Here is a 19,535-nt window from a genome sequence, read left to right on the forward strand (position 1 = left end):
ATGTTCTAGAAAAACCCCCAAAACCATGTGATGTGCACATAAGCATTTTATTCTGCCAAGCAGCCATGCTGGATAACTTCTAGAGCCCCAGTGACTTTGTGAGACATTTGCAATGTAATACTGTTCTGAGGTTATGATGTTATGCATATAAAACGGAACATACCACTAGCTGCTTCTACAGGGGGAGGGTGCTGCAAAGTTATTATTTGATTATGGACCTGTGACTGCTGGACATGCCCTGCAACATGACATTAATGGTGCTGTGAAATCCATCTGTCACGAAGCTGGTTGTGACACATCCTAGGCTGTGAGATCAGGGATATTTTCCCTTCTCCTGCATTCCTATGGCCCCAGACATGAACGCCTAATGCTTCCTGGTAGGAGGGGGAGGGCAGAGCACTAAGCAAGGCAAGCTAGACATTACAGATAAGAGGCTGCACAGCTACAGTATGTGCTACAGACTGTCCCTGCTGCAGTAGCTGCATGATTGCTGCTTGTTATAATGCTCCAGTGGCAGGAGGATCTATAAGCCCTTCCTGAAAAGCCTATTTAACAAGTAATAAATAACTGGCACAATGCCTTGGTTGGTCTTTGCACAGTCTGCCTGTCTGAGAAATGTGAGAGGTAAGTTTTCTCTATTTATTCATGTGCCTCTCTGGTGTGCAAGGATGTAAATGTGTCCATCAGCATGTATGTTGCAGCACAGTGATTTGTGGTGTCCTTGCTGTGTACAGTTACACACGGTGCATCTGCTGCTGACACACAAGAAGCAGCTTCCCTACAGCTGCAGGTCACCCCAGCTGCCTGTGGCCACTATGTAGCAAAGCCATAACTGTAGCAATTCAGCTGCGAAGTGGAACTGGGTGCAGTTAGGAGACAGAAGAAAATAAACCCAACAGGTGTATTTAATGTGTTTTTTTTAAATGGAAAAAAACTGCACTACACAAATAACGGCACTGCACAAATAATTAATATATATATTTATTTTTTGGGGGGCAGGGTGGTTGGGTCTGAGAGGGACTTGAAACACACATGTATATATGTTAAGTTTAATGTAGAATTTATGTGTTTTATCTAGGTTCAAATCTCTTCCCTGAAAGGTTAAAGCAAGTGCTGCTGCTTATAAATTATGCATGACATGTTTAACTGTGTGTCCTTATATGGCTAGCACTATATTTCAGTACTGTATGATTCTTGGCAAGTTGTAAAGGCAGAAGACGCCCTGTGTGTTTCGTGTTGTCAAAGTTTCTCAATTACTTCTTAAAAAAACAACAACTCCAAACAAACCAGTTCCTGAAATACTGATAATTGTTCCCTTTAGTGTCCAAGGACACAGTATCTCATGCATTAATGACATGAGGTGTCACTTTCAATAATAATTGTAGTGATTTGTGTGTTGTTTTTGTGGGGGCTGATAAGGCCTTCATTTTGTACATAGTCATGTATAGATCTGTTGTTTTTTTACATGAAATACTTCAAAATTACTGTAATGCAATATGTGCAACCCCAAGAATTAACCCTAACATTGAATTGATTGGATCTACAGAGTATAGTTTTACTTTATGCATGCACTGATGGCAATATAAGGCAAGCTACATAGTTTAACTTTTGTATGTTTATGTTGGAAGTACTGTGTGCGGACATCTTTATGTGGTGTGTGATCACTATGTCAGGGCTTAACTCCTTTTTATGGGTTGGACAATATTATAGTTGTGTTACAATAGCATATTTTTTGTGTCATTTGTTTGTAATGTTCATTTTTGTGTTTTAACATTTCAATGTTGGTAGAAGGGCAGGGAATCGTGATCCAGGACACCCCTACAAATATTGTTGTGAATGAATGCCTGGTAGTATCCAGTCACTTTTATATGTAATCTCTAATTGCTGGGGTGCAGTGGTGATCTTAAGTATTATCACCCCTTTAGATGGGAAGTGATGTCATCATGTTTCCACAGTGCTGAAGTTCTACTTCCTCATTGGGGACACAATGTTCACAATTTATTGATCATGTGACTGGAAGCTGAAGAAAATGGCTCATGGGCACTCTAATGGAAAAGGAGACTCAAGCTCAGATTTCAGTCTGAATCGTGCCAGGTGTAGATCTGCGCCCTATTGCACTGAGGCCCAGTGCAGCATGACGTAGACCTACAGTATGTTATAGTGGCCCTATATGGGCTAAATGTTTTCATTTATTGCCCTTTAATGAAGCAGTACAATCAGGGAGACAGAATCATCATTTTGGTATGGTTTTCCTTTAAAGGCATTTTTTACAGTCAACAGAATTTTCGGAGCATATTTAGTGAGTCAGAATAATGTAATGGGGTTAAATCTGTTAATTGCCCCCTATATGTGTATAATAAGTAGAGAACTATAGAGAATAGTTGAAGTGACATTGTTAAAGTAGATCACAGAGTTTCCGATTTTATATGTGCAAAAAAATTTTATGCAATACATGTACGGTATTAAGGGCACACTTACATGAGAGCATTAACACAATTGACAACTCAGACTGGTTGTTTACAACTGACAAGTAATAAGATAAGACGTCAGAAGCCATCAAAGTATTAGAGTTTGCCGTATAACAATTGCTACCTTGTGTAATTATGCACTACAGGTGTATCTTTGAAGCTGCCACTTTAGTGACTGTTACAAGGGAGGACGGCAGATTAACTCTCTGTTTGCCAGATTGTTCTGCAATGGAATGTAGAATTTTGTAATGTAGAATATTGTACTGAAAGAGAAGTAGACACTTATTCAAACTATATATTGGCAATAATAAAATATTATTATTTTATAACCCACATTGCACACTTTTTTGTTTCTTTTTTTAAGTTATAGTCATTTTGCTTTTCTTCTTTTAAGTCTACTGAAATCCACAATCCATATCAGAATCAGAATCAGAATCAGCTTTATTGGCCAGGTGTACTCACGTACACTAGGAATTCTTTGTGGTACAATGCATCGCCAAGCAGCAACATGGAGGAAAAAAACGTAGCATACATTACAAACATTACACATATGAGTTCATAATGCACATATGCAACTGTACAGTAGACATATTATACATTTAAGACTAAAAACTAAGGCTGCTTGGCAGAGCAGCACCGAGGCAGCCATCCGCGGGGCCAACTAATATCTTGTCTTATATCAATATCTTGTCTTTTCAAAGTATATTGCAAAAAATACCACTAATTAACTGGCCAAATATTTTGCCTAGATAACAGGAGAGAATTAAATCAATAAAATATTAAAACAAAAAGTATAAGCTTGCAATAAAAAGGAGTGCACATTGCTCGTAAAGTAATCACATCATGAATAGAGTCCGTGTTGACTTTCAGGAATATATTTTGGGGACCTGATAGTTTGTGAACTAAAATAAAATACTCCTACATGTTATTTTTATTGTTTATTTAAGAAGTTGTAATACAACGTTTGAAATAACTTATCCAGACCTACAATTTAGTTTTATTGTTTTAACACTTCTCCAAAATAGCTCATGATTAGTACTTGAGAAAGTGGAGCTGTCAGCTGTGCAGTAAATGATGTCACGCACAGGATTCTTTACATATAAAACACAGGTCTGGGACAGACAGGAGATCCTCTGTCCTTTCATAATTGTCTAGATAATGACCCATTTCTATGTTCTAGGTCTCATTTGACAACCATATACTGTGTACAGCCTATGTTGCACTCTGTCAGCCAAGTGAAAACAGTCTGTTCCGATCCATTGATTAGCAGAAATATAGCTGACTTTAGTCTGCAAATATAACCATATAAAGAGACCTATTTTGCTGTGAGATTAATGCTAATTAAGGATAATTTTGAAGGTGCAAGGTCAACAAATAGATCACCATGTCTCCAGATTATTCCCAGAAGCTTGGTTAAATGAATGCTAGCAGTGTATATTACATATTCTTTCTTTATGTCTAATACTTTGGCTCCTGTGTGACTGTGCCAGCAGAAGGGGGTGACCTTTGCACCCATATTGTTTATAAGGACACTCCCTTTCCTTCTATTATTGACTACTAGTATACACTTCCCTTATATTTCTTACCACTGATACAAGGGCTTTTCACCTTCCTGTATACTAAACTGCAATCTATGTTTTTGATGCTCAGTCCAGCTTTACAAATGTTTTTCATCTATATGCTTATTACTTACAGGTAGGTTTACATCACAGATTTTTATGTAGGTGGTTAGATTAATAGTGTAGTTATAGTAGTTGATGCTTTAAGTCAAAGCATCAAAAATGTGAAGTGATGAAGACGGTATAGGTGGATCTCTGGTCTATTCATGAAGAAAATTAAAACTGAATTGTTACCTTTCACTATATATCGCATTGGTTTGATACAATATTTAGCTTTATTTGATTATAGACCTTTTTATAGATGTTTTTTATTTGGTAATTAGAAGAGACTAGAATCTACTTTCCTTCCATTTATTTATAGTCATGTAGATATTTTTATTTGAATTTCAGTTAATTTAAACAGGAAACCCCTGTTTGGTAAAAGTGTGCAAACATGTGGGAGGGTGTCACCTATACTTCTGCTTTTACAGTGAGCATAAGATACTGCATTTATTGTAAGAAAACTTAAATGCATTATATACCCCTGCAAAATGACAGTATAGCCAATGGAGACTCTGGTCTAAACAAATGGTAAAAGAAAATAGAATAAAATTATAAATGTGTTACAATAAATGTAGAGTTTCCTGGGAAGTGAGTTGTGGGATTGCATGCAATAGACCAAGTGAGTAATAAATAGTGCAGGTACAGTAAATAGTGGAGATAACTGAAGAATATATGAAATCACCTTTGATTAACCTATAGATATTGTAACTTAAATGGCCACATTTACTGCTGCAGCAGGCAGTTGGCCTAAGTTTATCAACTTGTGTGCATGCTTGGGGATAAAGTTTGAAATATTTGAACATGTCAGATTCAGCATTTAAGCACTACTCGTTTGAATGTATGACTTATGTGTGAACATTCTGCATGAGAGATGTAAGCTTCTGTGTCGCTTTTTACTTCACTTTATTATAATTATACCCCTTTTCCACTAGCTGTTTTTACCCGTGTTTTTGCACGGGGGCGCGCATCGACACGGATTTTTAGTAGGTGGAAACGGGTCAACACGGGTTGAGTGACCCGGGAATCCAACCCGGCTATTTACCTGGGTAGAACACGGTAATGAAACGGATAGCGGTGCAGTGGAAACGGTAATTACACGTGTTTTCAGACCCGAGTAACGCTCTGAGACGCTGATTGGCTGCTTCTGGGGCACTGGAAGATGATGTCATCCCTGGGAGACACGCTGGGCACATGCAGGCACCGCAGCAGCAAACAACACTACGCTGGGCATATGCAGGCATTGAGGCAGCTTGCAAACAAAACACTCTGAAGTCGCGCTGGGTACATACAGATATTTTTATTGCAGCAGCTTCCAAACAAACAGACAATATACAGCAGCAGAAGCTCCAGCACAGCAACATGGCTAGCCATACCTGGTCAGACACAGAGATCAAAGAGCTGCTTAATATTCGGGGAGAGGAAGAAATAAGAAGGCAGGTGACTGGAACAGTTAAGGATGCTATCGTCTACAAGAACATATCCCTTATGACCTGGTAGACAATCTTGCAGACCGTGCCAATCCCTACTCCAAATAAACTGGAAACTGTGCGATACTCTCCAGGGGTAGCATACCACCAGAGAGCAATCGCTAATCTCCTGGCTGGCTCAATGGGCTTACGGAACCTGGTGGTCTGCATGGTTATTGCGGGGGACAGTAGTTCCAAAACATACTCGAATGTAGCGCGAGACATCCTGAAGTTTGCCATCCACTGCTCCTCCTGATATGCTAGAATAGTCTGCATGAATGCTTCCCCATGTCTGCGATCTCTCATCCACATTCTTCGGCTTGGTGTACAGTTCATTGTTATGAGAGAAATAACAACAGTGGATGATATACGCGCTCTCCTCCTTTTCAAATATTTGCGTCGATAGGTAGCCCTCTCTGCAAAGAATTGAGCTCTCCTTCTCCAGCTCTGCAGTAGGTAGCACAAGGTGAAAAGCTGCATCAAGCTGTCTGTAGCAGAAATCAGCAGTAAACTGCAAACAGTCTGCGACTCCATGCTAGACACAGCTACTGCACTGGCGTCCATTGCTGCAATGCTGTGAGCAGGCCCCACCCCTCTGTTTTGGTCCTTTTGATGACATCATCTTGATGAGACAGTAAAAAGTCCATTTGTAATGACAGCAATAGGCTTTTACAGAGCTTACCCGGGTTAGGTGGAAACAGATCAGACACGGGAATAACCCGTGTCGAAGTGTAGTGGAAACGGGGGAGCCGACACGGGTTGTAGCCGTGTTAAACATCCCGGATCGGATACGGTACGTAGGTGGAAAAGGGGTATTATTCTGCTGGCTGGTCACTCATCCTTTCTTTTTGTTATTTTATTGTTACTGTCTTGATAAAATTGCTCATTATTGAGTCTTTAACATGTTATATAACTATTATTTATTGCAAAGACAAGATTCTTTTTTCCTTATGCCAAAGATACAGTGTAAAAAGTGATGAACCATGAAATGCAATGCTCCGTTGGTACCTATTTTACATGAATCATTTACACTTAGAATGGACATACAGTAGATATGCATTTCACATTAACAACTATAATGTATAACTGCACAATTCTGGGACCTATTCCTTAATGTATACGGCACCATGGTATGACTGTTGACTTATGGCACATGTTTATTCCTTCCTCTAGCAATGTGATTACAGGGGAGCTTTATCAAACCTTCTAAAGAGGACAAGTGAGGATTAACAACCAATTAAATTCTAGCTACCATTTGATAGAAAGTACATAAATGATAGCTAGAATCTGATTGGTCGCTAAGAGCAATAGCTACACTTGTCCTTGGCAGAAAGTTTGATAAATCACTCCATGTATCTGTACAAATATTTGTATGGGTTGATGCAGTGCTGTGGGAGTAGTCATACTCATACATCAGCCCTGAGCAGGATTTCAGGGAAAGTCACTAGAGTATTTCTTGTTACACTAAACGGTGCTCATTGTGTATTTGTGGCAATATAATGCATTAGTTTGCAAGTGGGCAGCTCAGTTTGCGGCAATGTACCACAGAGTGCCATGAAGGCACACTGGGCCTGATTCAGACATTGGCGGAGTTATTATGGGGTCGCGCAAGCCGTCCACTGAACATACATACAACAAAGATGCCTGGAAATTTCCATCCTCCCAACAGAGACCCTGGCCTCATCCCTCTCTCACAATGGCAGCAACACGCCTCCGTTTTGGGACACAGAGGCCGTCGTCGCCCCCTCCCCGCCCTTTAACAGCAGTAGACTGTCATTCACTGAAAGTCTGCTGCCGAGCTGCGTGCTACGTTGCAGACCCTTAGTGCACATATGCAGTATGCACTGTCGTATTTATAATGGGTGCAGTGTGTGTGTGGTGCACACCGAAAATGCTGCATCCATTTTTTTTAATACTTACCCGTTGGAGTCCCATGCCGATGGCAGCAGCGGTGTTAAATCACAGAGAAAATGACGCAGTGGCCATTTTCACAGCGTTTTGCGCATGCGCAGTAGAGAAATCACAGGAAAAATGGCCGACCTCTACTGCTCAGACTCTACAGTGCTGCAGGCAGAGAGGAGGGGTCCGAACGGAGGACGCTGCACATGTGCCTCCTCGTCTCCTTAAGCGCATCTGGCTGTACGGGTCCGGGGCTTGCGCAAAGTACCAAACACCGTTACTTTGCGGCATGTGCCGCTACTCCATCCCTATTTGAATTAGGCCCACAATGGCAATGCATCTCCAATCATTTTACTTCTCACCCCCTAGAGGTGCACAGGAAAATGAGGAAAGACTCCTTTCTGTAGTAAGTGGTGTTGACTGCAGGTTATTTCACATTTCTGAAAAAAAAAAAATCTATTCACAGCTTCTCTTATAAAAATAGTAAAACACTTTTATAAGCCTGATTTACAAATGTTTCCACATGTGCAATGTGTAAACAACTAGATGAAATTCAACCTCTGACCAGAAGTGTCACATAAATTTCCAAACTCATGACAGTAAATTGGACCTTTCATGCAGATATTAAACAGATAATAGAACGTAGAACTTATAAACATTGTTTAACTTTGCAGGACATTACCAAATTTTGCCTCTTTAATACATGCTTTTTGATAAAACTATATAAAGATTTGGTTTGCAGAAGCAATTACAGACTACTTGTCATGTACTGTAGATTCAATTTTTTTAACACACCCGTTCTCCTGTCTAAAGCAATGGAAGATCAGGGGGGTGATAATCATTTTTTTTTTTTATTGCGCACATTGAGCCCAGAGAGGTCGGGCGCAATGCAAAAAATGCAGCCAAACAGGTCTCTTTGCTCATTTCAGCTTGCCAGGGTGCGAGCTGAAATGCCGCCGCCGGTAGCTGTTCTTGTCGGACAAGCGCAGCAATTGAATTGCTCCGTTGAGCGCCCGTTAGTGACAGCTACTGTGAGAAACAATTGAATCTCGGCCTATGAGTGTGCTCATCCAGTGTATTGGGAACCTCCACACACATTCAGTACCGACTTCAAACCCTCAAATTCATAATATGAGGAGTCCATTCTTCTTTGAGCTATGGAACTACTTTATTTCACCTGCCTCAGATGCATGAAGGAAGAAGTGTCAGAAAAATGTGTGTTGCACATACAGTAGATGACCATCAGCTCAGTGTATTTGCTAATGAATGTACATTGAGGATTTATAGGTATCACCAGGCTTGCAACCTTTACAAATTGACATTTTGTATAAATAAACTGAGAGCACATCCTGACCTCACTTTCCTCCTTCTCCTTTTTTACTTCCCTTTCTTCTGCATCCCGAGCCCAATCACAAAAGCTACTTCCCTAGCCCCTAATGCTACATCCTCAGTTATAGCTTGTGTAGCATGGCATAGTGGTGCTTAGTATTCCACCATGCGGGTAGGTCGATAAGTCAGTATTTTTTATAGAGAATAGTAATTGTGGGTGGCTCATGTGCAGCCCCAGTGATTTGACCACATTTATTCAGTTACTCTGTGAGAGAAAAGTTGGTAATAGAAAAAATAGTTACTTCCCCTTTGTCTTGCTTGCACGTACTCTACATACATACATTTTAAAATAAATAAAAAATGGTGGCCATTATATCTGATTCATTTTACAGTGTACATTTGTGCATCTAGCTGTTCTAGACATGTTTAATCATCTCCTACTTTATAATCCTAAAAGGCTTGCAGGCAGGGCAAGGACAGAAACCTTTTACTGTTTATTTTCATAACCGATATGTGTTGTAATGTCAGTTTGTTGCAATACCTCCTGGTGGTATACTTTCAACTGAAAAAGAGGTGGGGACATCACTTTATGGATCATTGCTGAGGATTCACTTTGCTTACTGTTCATTTGTGAAGACCACATCCCCAGATGGTCATTAATAAATGAATGACTATGCTGCAAAGAGCTTTTAAAAGGAACATGATTTTGTTCTACATTGTAAAATGTAAAAGAAAAATAGATGAGTCGGTTATTTACAGGGCTGTAAATATAGCTGAAATCCCAAATATATCTTTAAAGAAAGTGTGTTTTTTAGGTTCAGGATTTGACTTTCCCAACCCCCACAATGTACAAATGGTCAGCAGCTAGTAAAAGAACCAGCTAAAAATACCGATACAATCAATATTATAGACCATGCTTTTCTTACATGAGAAAAAGTTTATGCTAAAGTATCACATCAGCAATAGCTATTTATATATAGAAAGTGAGGCATACATAGAATGAAAGCATTTAGAATATTCTTGTGGAAGAAAATAAGAAAAACAACACTTATATGGTAAATGTGTTGGCCATACTTCTACAGTAACATACAACCTACTGGATTATAGACTGCAAATATGATGTGATTGACTAAATATTGCCTGTAAAGTGCTACATACTATGTGTATGCTATATAAATAGCTGTAAATAAATAATACACAAGTATAGACTTTATGTTCCAAATCGCATTGTGGAAAATGGTAACTGAGCAATAACATTTATTTTTTTGCTAAATATATGTGCTTGATTGCTTTGCCACATTAGTGTTATGTGTTACCCCTAAGTTCTGCACTGTTAGAACCTTTGTGACACCATATAACTAAGAGATAAAGATAATAAAGCAGTAAATAAATGAATATATGTAAGACCATTATTCCTACACAATTCAAAATTACCACCAGATTGGAAGGAAGGGAACTGTCCAATAGGCGGCCCATGCAAATTGTGATAGAGACAATTTAATTAAGATGTAAACATGTTTATGAAGCTCCTACTCAGCAGCAAAGCAATTCAGTCTCGACCATAAAGCTTTCTTCATCTACAGTTCTAGCCAAATCTGGCAATTATATTATTTTATAGGCTTAGTGGATTTTAGCAGTTGTACACAATTTGAACACAGAATATGAAACTCCCTATTCCTAACACAGCACTGGATCTCTAAATGCAGAAGAGCTCAGGACTTTCAAATGATGCACGTATCGCTCAGTATGAATGCTGTGTGCACAAACTACATTACAATGTATTCCTGCCACTAACATGTATTCTCTCCCTACTATCTGACAATTGGCCTAGACTAGTGGCCACCTGCAATGGAGTACAGGACACCAGCCCCTGCAGCCCTTATAGTGTGTTAACACTTTTATTGTACTCATTTTATTGTTTTTCTAAGGAAGCATGAGTAACAGGTACACAGGAAAATAAGTGTGTCCAGTCTCTCAGAAACAATGGCTCATACTGTAGGTAGGAATTCAATTCCAGGATAAGTAATCTGCCCAGCCGAATCAGCACAGCAATAGCCACGTTTAACAGCATTCCAGAGTTGCACAAAAATGTTTACAGCTCCATAGGGTAGCGAGCAATTTTGAGCAAATATGGTATTTGGCCGAGCGAGTGTAGGGTGCGAGATGAGGTAGTTTTGCTGGTGTTTAAATGCCACGGCAACGACAATTTGCACACTTCATGTGCAATTGAATTCCCTCCATAGTCTGTTCCTGAAAAATATAGGAGTGTCTTGCTGCTTTGTATGCATGCTTTTGGAAAGTAAGTGAGTTGTGATTAAGTACAATACAGATTGATAGCAGAGCCCCAGGTTGTGTTAATTAGAGCCAAAATTGTGTGGTGTCATCACAGCTCTCTTGGGGGTAATTGGCTGTTCACTACTGAGTCTCAGCACACCTGGAGGTACACTGCTGCTTTCTACTGTGTTTCAACATTTGGAGGTGCACTGCTGCTTATTAGTGTGTTCCAGCACACCTGGAGGTGCATTGCTGCTCACTACTGTTTTCCAGCATTTGAAGGTGCACTGCTGCTCACTACTGTGTCCCAGCACACCTGGAGGTGCACTGCTGCTCACTACTGTGTAACAGCATCTGGACGGGCACTGCTGCTCACTACTGTGTTCCAGCATATCTGGAGGCTCTACTGATTATCACTACAAAGTTAGTGTGTCTGGAGGTGCACTACTGCAACTGCTTTGTTTTTGCTCATATGGAAGTGCACTTCTGCTCACTACAGTGTACCAGTTCACCTAGAGGTGCGCTGCTGCTTACTGCTGTGTTCCCGCACACCTAGAGTTGCACTGCTGCTCATTACTGTGTCCCAGTTTACCTGGCGATACAGTAATCTGCTGTTCACTACTGTGTCCCAGCATCTACAAGTGCACTGCTGCTTACTATTTGGAGTTTTGCTGGAGTTTAACTGCTGCTCGCTACTGTGTTCCAGCACACCTGGAGGTGCACTGCTGCTCACTACTGTTTTCCAGCACACCTGGAGGTGCACTGCTGCTCACTACTGTTTTCCAGCACACCTGGAGGTGCACTGCTGCTCACTACTGTTTTCCAGCACACCAGGAGGTGCACTGCTGCTCACTACTGTGTTCCAGCACACCTGGAGGTGCAGTACTGCTCACTACTGTGTTCCAGCACACTTGTAGGTGCAGTGCTGCCCACTACTGTGTTCCAGCACACCTGGAGGTGCACTGTTGCTCACTACTTTGTTCCAGCACTCCTGTTGAGAGCTACTTTTCTAAAACAATAATAAGTATTTATTTTTAAAACAATATTGGTGTGTGGGGGTAACATAAGGTAGAACAAGTTCAAAAGCTGGGTAAAACCTGCTTCTGAATGTTTTCAATTCTTGGAAGATTACTTGCAAACTACAATTGTGAGCTCTATTCTAGAAAGTGTCCAATTGAATTTAGATATTAGGCTTCAGAGTACCTTAACAGAGAAGTTCCTGCAACATGTATGGCATCTATGACATGTATGTTACTCTTCCAATACAGCCAAGTCCTGGTTAGTGCTCTTCGGGCACTTAGCTTGAGAAGGACCCTCTTATAGACCTGTAATGTGTTGTGTATTGAGTATTTCCCACATTCACAACGTGATTTAACTAAATGCTTATAAGTTACTGAAACTTCTATATGTATACTCCCTAATGTGACTATTGGGTTTTTTATATAAGGTATCCTGCATTTTGAATTAATAGTCTCAAAGCAAGTGTCCCAGTTTTGTACTTCTAACCAAGGAAGAGCGATGCAGTATCACTGTAATTGCCAAAAAAAAGAGGCTTCCAAATGTAGATATTTTATGGAAGATTGTCCACATTTATAATAAATGCAGACTGGTCTTTCTTTTCTCTTACAATATTTTTAAGACCTTCTAAAACATCACATTATAAAGTTAAAAGGGTTAATTTAATTGTCATTTAAAGATTTAAGTCCATCCTGAAAGCCGTGTGCAAATATTTGCTCCAGTCTTTGTTTGATGTGTGATCCTGATGCCATCATTAGTTAAACAGATAAATATAAGTAGGTCATATGCTTGAATTTACAGCTCCTGGTTAAAACTGAAGCTTCAGTTTACATAGAACTTAAAACAAAGGGAAATTGCCAGTTACCAGGAGATCCCCATTATCCAGGAGCTCGCAATATGGAGAGGAGCTGTAGTTAGGAAGCTGTGGTGAAGATTTTGAGTTTATTTTACAGAGAGGAGATGTCTTGATGCTGATCAGGCTGGTAAGAACACTCTAACTTTCTAAACACACTATTGGGTATATTTACTAAAGTGTGGGTTTATAGAAGTGGAGATAGTTGCCCATAGCAACCAATCAAATTCTACTTATTTATCTAGCACCTTCTAGAAGAGGGTATGACATCCCGGTGGTAAGCTGCTGGCGGTCATATGACTGACAGCGGTATCCCGACACTGAAGATCCGGACCTCGGAGAGGCTAAGTATTTTTACCCTCCCTAACCCTAACCTTAACCCCCCCTAGTGCCTAACCTTAACCCCACCCGGGACCCTAACTTGAACCCCGATACTTACCTTTGGGATGTCGGCTGCCGGTGTTCCAGCGCCAGTCTCCTGAATAGTGTAGGGATTCCGGCGCATCCCCTAGAAGATAATAGCTAGAATAGCGAAAACCCACACTTTCATAAATATAAATGATTGAATTCTGCCCCTAAATGTCTTTATGTGCATGTTACTAGTTTTTCCTGTTACAATACATTTCCTTAGGATATAGTGATCAGTGAAAGGTGTTTACTGAATTTGCTGGGTCTTTAGTTCTTACTCTGTTCTTTATGTAACTTTGCAGAACTTGTGTACGTATAGAATGAAATGTCATCCCTGCTTTATACCATCTAGATAAATTTTGTTGCACACTTTTTTCTGGATCAGGTATGCCCAGCCAGAGATACCAGAACTGCCAATCGCAGTGGTAAGAGCTGTCTTCCCACTGCCGGCCAGCATTGTTGAGGAGCTGAGTACCACACAGTTGCTCAAAGTGGTAAGAGCTGTGTTCCCACTGCCAGCCAGTATTACTAAGGAGCTGAGTACCACACAGTTGCTCAACGTGGTAAGAGCCGTCTTCCCACTGCCAGCCAGTGTTACTGAGGAGCTGAGTAGCACTCACTTGCTCAAAGTGGTAAGAGCCATCTTCCCACTGCCAGCCAGCATTTCTGAGGAGCTGAGTAGCACTCACTTGCTCAAAGTGGTAAGAGCCATCTTCCCACTGCCGGCCAGTACTGCTGAGGAGCTGAGTACCACTCACTTGCTCAAAGTGGTAAGAGCCATCTTCCCACTGCCGGCCAGTATTGCTGAGAAGCTGAGTACCACACAGTTGCTCAAAGTGGTAAGAGCCGTCCTCCCACTGCCGGCCAGTATTGCTGAGGAGCTGAGTACCACACAGTTGCTCAAAGTGGTAAGAGCTGTCTTCCCACTGCCAGCCAGTATTACTGAGGAGCTGAGTAGCACTCACATGCTCAAAGTGGTAAGAGCCATCTTTCCACTGCCATCTAGTATTGCTGAGGAGCTGAGTACCACTCAGATGATCGAAGTGGTAAGAACGGTCTACTCACTGCCGGCCAGTATTGCTGAGGAGCAGAGTACCACTCACTTGCTCGAAATGGTAAGAGCCGTCTTCCCACTGCCGGCCAGTATTGCTGAGGAGCTGAGTACCACTCACTTGCTCGAAGTGGTAAGAGCGGTCTTCCCACTGCGGGCCAGTATTGCTCAGGAGCAAAGTACCACTCACTTGCTCTAATGGACTTTTTTTTTGCTGCAGATTAGTAAATAGCATCTTTATATGCTTGATTGCTAGTTCTGCAGTGACTTGAAATTAGAACTGCAACAATCAAATGACAAAGGTGGTCATTCCGAGTTGATCGCACGTAGCAACTTTGCTGCCTCTGGGATCAACTAGACGCCGCCTATGGGGGAGTATATTTCTGCATAGCAGGTCTGCGACCGCTTGTGCAGCCCTGCTTTGCAAAAAAAGTTTTGTGTAGAACAAGACCAGGGTAAGAGTTACTTACCTTGTATGATCGATCCAGCGATGCAGGTCCCGGAATTGACGTCAGACATCCGCCCTCCAAACGCCTGGACACGCCTGCATTGGACTCACCACCCCCAGGAAACGATGAGTTGCTGCTCCGGATCCGCCTTCCTGCTGTCAATCTTCTTGCGATCACGCCAGTGATCACTTTCTTCGGTCTTCTGGTCGAACGAAGCGCGTGCGCATTGCGGATGCCGCGCAGACACGACCCGTCCCGTTCACACCGCTGCGACAACCAGCAGCATGCGAATGGGTCGGAATGAGCCCCTAAGTGATCTCTTTTGCGATTTTGTTTTGCCCGATTTGCTAATAAAATACATTTCCGTATAATATAAATATAGTATACAGTACATTTGATAGAGTTGCTTTTACTGCATTCTATAGATACATATAGTAAGAGGATGATCCTAGCAGTTGAAGACAAAAAAAACATTAAGGGGCCAATTCCATTGTTTTGGGGGTCTAAAAATCCTGTCTTAACCGGACTTTTTAGACGCTCAAACAATTGTCACAATTCAATTGTCTTTGGGTGTCCATGAACATTGCGCATGTCGTGCCCAAACAGACTGTATTTAGCCTTCTAAGGGGAAGATGTACTAAGCAGTGATATAAGTGGAGAAGAGAGCCAGTGGAGACGTTGCCCATGGCAACCAATCAGCATTGACGTAACATTTATAATTTGTATACTATTAAAGTATACAGAGCAGCTGATTGGTTGCCATGGGCAACTTCTCCACTGGCTCACTTCTCCACTTTTATCACTGCTTAATATATCTCCGCCTAAAATGACTAAACCCATCTAAAATCTGGACGCCCAAAGTGCCCAGTTTCAACACATTTTGTCTTGCGCCTCAGGAGGCTGCAAGAAAAACTGTGTCCTCTGCAGCCACTGGGCGCCCAAACAGCAGAACAATTGAATTGCTGCTGCTGGGCGTCCTCTCGTGGCGGCCGCAGAAGAAAACATTTGAATCGACCCCAAAGCATAGAAAGTCTTACATTCTGTTGATGAAAGTGAGTTAAAGTAGTATGAGGGGAGTAAATGCACAAATCCTATGCCTATCGACTAAAACATTTCTTCACAGGACACATTTTACAGTGTATGTTTGGTTATCCTTTAAGGTACTTTGTAGTTTTATTTTGTTTTTTTACTTTTTAACCTTTGTTTTGATGTTTATTAGGTAGCAATGCATAGCATATTAGATGGAGGTTGTGCAATCAAGAGAAGATCATTTTTTTCCAATACTCACTGTATCTCCTATAATATGTATAATATATTACATTTGCTTGGAGGTAAGATGAGGTACCATAACAAACTGTGAAAAAAAAAAGGAAAAAGAAATGTAATTACTTGTGAAATGCTAAATCTAGCAATTGACACAAATTAGCCTTCACTTAAATTTTGTTCACAATGTGCTATTATTCTGCATGGAGTTTTTCAAATGTCTTTATTTATATTCATTATTCTAACTGTGTAATTACGGAGATGAACCAACAATGTATTTTATTTAAATATTAATGACAAGTTCTCAGTTCTTCAAAGTACAAATCCTCTTTATTGTATTGGGTTTCAAACTGCATATTTTTCTTATTTTTTTTTTTTAGTTTAATTTGAAAAGAATGATGCAGTGCAGAGTAGTCTGGACTTACCCTGCACAAGCTCCCAGATCTTATAGTCCTTACACGCAATTTCTCCTGTGATGTCCCTAGAGGCACTGGCGCTGACGCGTTTCAGAACTTCAGTGTTCCTTTTTCAAGGCTTGTGCAGGGAGCTTGTGCAGGGTAAGTCCGGACTACTCTGCACTGCATCGTGACCTGCAGCTCCCCTCCAACCTTCCCGGTAGTACAGGTTGAGTCTCCCTTATCCAAAATGCTTGGGACCAGAAGTATTTTGGATATCGGATTTTTCCGTATTTTGGAATAATTGCATGCCATAATGAGATATCATGGTGATGGGACCTAAATCTAAGCACAGAATGCATTTATGTTACATATACACCTTATACACACAGCCTGAAGGTCATTTAATACAATATTTTTAATAACTCTGTGTATTAAACAAAGTTTGTGTACATTGAGCTGTCAGAAAACAAAGTTTCACTATCTCACTCTCACTCAAAAAATTCCGTATTTCGGAATATTCTGTATTTCGGAATATATGGATATGGGATACTCAACCTGTACTTCTATTTGTACAGAAGCCAACTTGTACTATTATCTCGATGGGATATTCATTCCTGTGTTAATGTATGTCATGTATTTTATCTTTTTTTTTTGGCTTAAATTTGTTATACTGTATGTTAGCTACTGGGTAGCGCCATTTTTTACCTACTCTATTTTTGGTTACAATACTTTTAGGCTTTAGATTTAAAATGTTAAGCATAGCAATTTTGAAAGTAGTATACTCGATTCCTCACATACCCTTAAATTTAAGACATATACACGTAGGTTTAATACTTCATTGCAAAAAAGTTCAAATCAAGTTCATTAATAAGTCAATTAGGAGCACAGTTTCAAGGGATTAGTAGTATCATGAATATAATAATAATAATAATAATAATAATAATAATAATAATCATGCCTCCTAATATTGAAGGAGATCCATATGTGCACATTCCCTGGAACAATGAATATGTCTCCACAATAGGACTGTGTGGTTATCAAAAACATCAGTCCTATACATAGATTTTAATTCGCTCAGTTTGTGGATTCATTGGGATTCTCGCCTCACCAAGTTACTCTCCCCTTATTTGTTTGTGGGGGCTTTTGTCAATAATTATATTGAAGATGTGAAATTGTACCTTTACTCCGCTAAGTGTCTAGCTGTGGTTTGTTATTCTTGCCTTTTTCACTTGCTACAATATTCCAGTATTTATTGACTTTATCCAAAATGGTCCCCTTTTAGTAGAGTATGTACTCACAGAGGAGTAGTCTACAATTTAGCTACGTTTTATAAAATGTTCTGTGAAAATTTGTACTAATAATTCTGTATTTGTTCCAAAACTCTGCCAGGAATATTTTACCTTTACTGTTTCGCTCCAGCTACACTGTATAGTTGCATTGCTGTGCCAGCTTTATTTATTCTGTGAATAGAAAAAGTGTGGAAAACAGCGTTAAATATGGCTTGAAAGAAAGTAGATTTAACAGTTATTAAAAAGAATTACATAATACAAAATAATGAATTACAAATAAGAAATACAGATATTAATAATAATAATAATAATAATAATAATAATAATCATAAAATTGATGGACATAAATGATCTGTTCAAATCTACAACTGTAAAAGGTCCAATATCAGAATCCAATAGTTTGGGTATATGGAGAGATAATTCTCTGGTGGATCAGTCGCTTAATTAGTATTGGCTCTTGAGATTGTAGAACCATATAATACTGAATGTTAAAATATAAATAAATTACCATCTAGATGATATCCAGTATATAGCAGATTATAGATTAACCAGCTAGGTGAGGTCGTAGGTCCGTACCATCTGTCTAGCAAAGGAAACCTTGCATCTGGTTGGTACAAGGTCATTGAGGTCAAACAACTCTAATTGCCAACTGCAGAGTACATTGTTCCATACTGTGGGGGGAATTTTAATCTTATTGCACCCACCATCTCCCATCTAAAGTGACTGGAGATAGAGGGGCTATATTCAAATGCTCCCTGCTATCGCGCTGATAGCGCCCATTACAGTCAAGTTTATGCGCGCAAATCACCTAAACCCGACTAAAGTAATAGGCGCGATTGTGAAAATACCCGTTTGAGCGCCCAGACTGGTCTATTTACGCGCATTTGTAGCGAGCTGAAATGAACTTGTCACAGCCGTCAGCAGTAACATTCGAATACTGCCAGCGGGCGCGATCACAGCTGAGAAGGGGGGGAGAACATTTGAATCTGGCCCTATATGTCTTGTATCTCATTCAGAAAAGGCCTTTCCATGAAAGCTACACTTGTTTAGTCTTTGGTAGAGTCATGAACTTACACATTTACCTTGTTAATAGAAGACTATCAATTCCTTTGTGCAGCTTTTGGTATCTTTGCAATATTTAAGCATCATATAACTTGATCTTTGCAAGGATTTGTTGGGACATTCACTCCTGAGAATCTTGGCAACAGTATTTAGTGTTCTTCCATTTGTAAATAACCTTTCTTACTGTTGAATGATGGACCTCAGATTGTTTAGAAATGGCCTAATAAACGTTTCCAGAATGATGAGCACCAACAATTATTTGCTTGAGATCATAATACAGGTTGAGTATCCCATATCCAAATATTCCGAAATACGGAATATTCCGAAATACGGACTTTTTTGAGTGAGAGTGAGATAGTGAAACCTTTGTTTTTTGATGGCTCAATGTACACAAACTTTGTTTAATACACAAAGTTATTAAAATATTGTATTAAATGACCTTCAGGCTGTGTGTATAAGGTGTATATGAAACATAAATGAATTGTGTAAATGTAGACACACTTTGTTTAATGAACAAAGTTATAAAAAATATTGGCTAAAATTACCTTCAGGCTGTGTGTATAAGGTGTATATGTAACATAAATGCATTCTGTGCTTAGATTTAGGTCCCATCACCATGATATCTCATTATGGTATGCAATTATTCCA

The 19,535-nt window shown here is 40.0% G+C and overlaps 1 protein-coding gene across 17 annotated transcripts in view; it reads left to right on the top strand.

Annotated features, from left to right (window-relative positions):
• The first annotated feature begins 328 nt into the window (after positions 1 to 328).
• MBNL1 (muscleblind like splicing regulator 1) overlaps positions 329 to 19,535 on the top strand; it is a 220,840-nt gene continuing 201,633 nt past the window's right edge. For 4 of the 17 annotated variants that reach the window (XM_063916084.1, XM_063916091.1, XM_063916095.1 and 1 more), the window contains exon 1: positions 378 to 624. The gene's annotated coding sequence lies outside the window, so the exon portion shown is untranslated. Of the gene's footprint in view, positions 625 to 833; positions 900 to 19,535 lie in introns of those variants that run through there. The other 13 variants (XM_063916093.1, XM_063916097.1, XM_063916098.1 and 10 more) reach the window with 10 other exon arrangements.

Source organism: Pseudophryne corroboree, chromosome 4 (assembly GCF_028390025.1).
Source record: "Pseudophryne corroboree isolate aPseCor3 chromosome 4, aPseCor3.hap2, whole genome shotgun sequence".
Taxonomy (NCBI): domain Eukaryota; kingdom Metazoa; phylum Chordata; class Amphibia; order Anura; family Myobatrachidae; genus Pseudophryne; species Pseudophryne corroboree.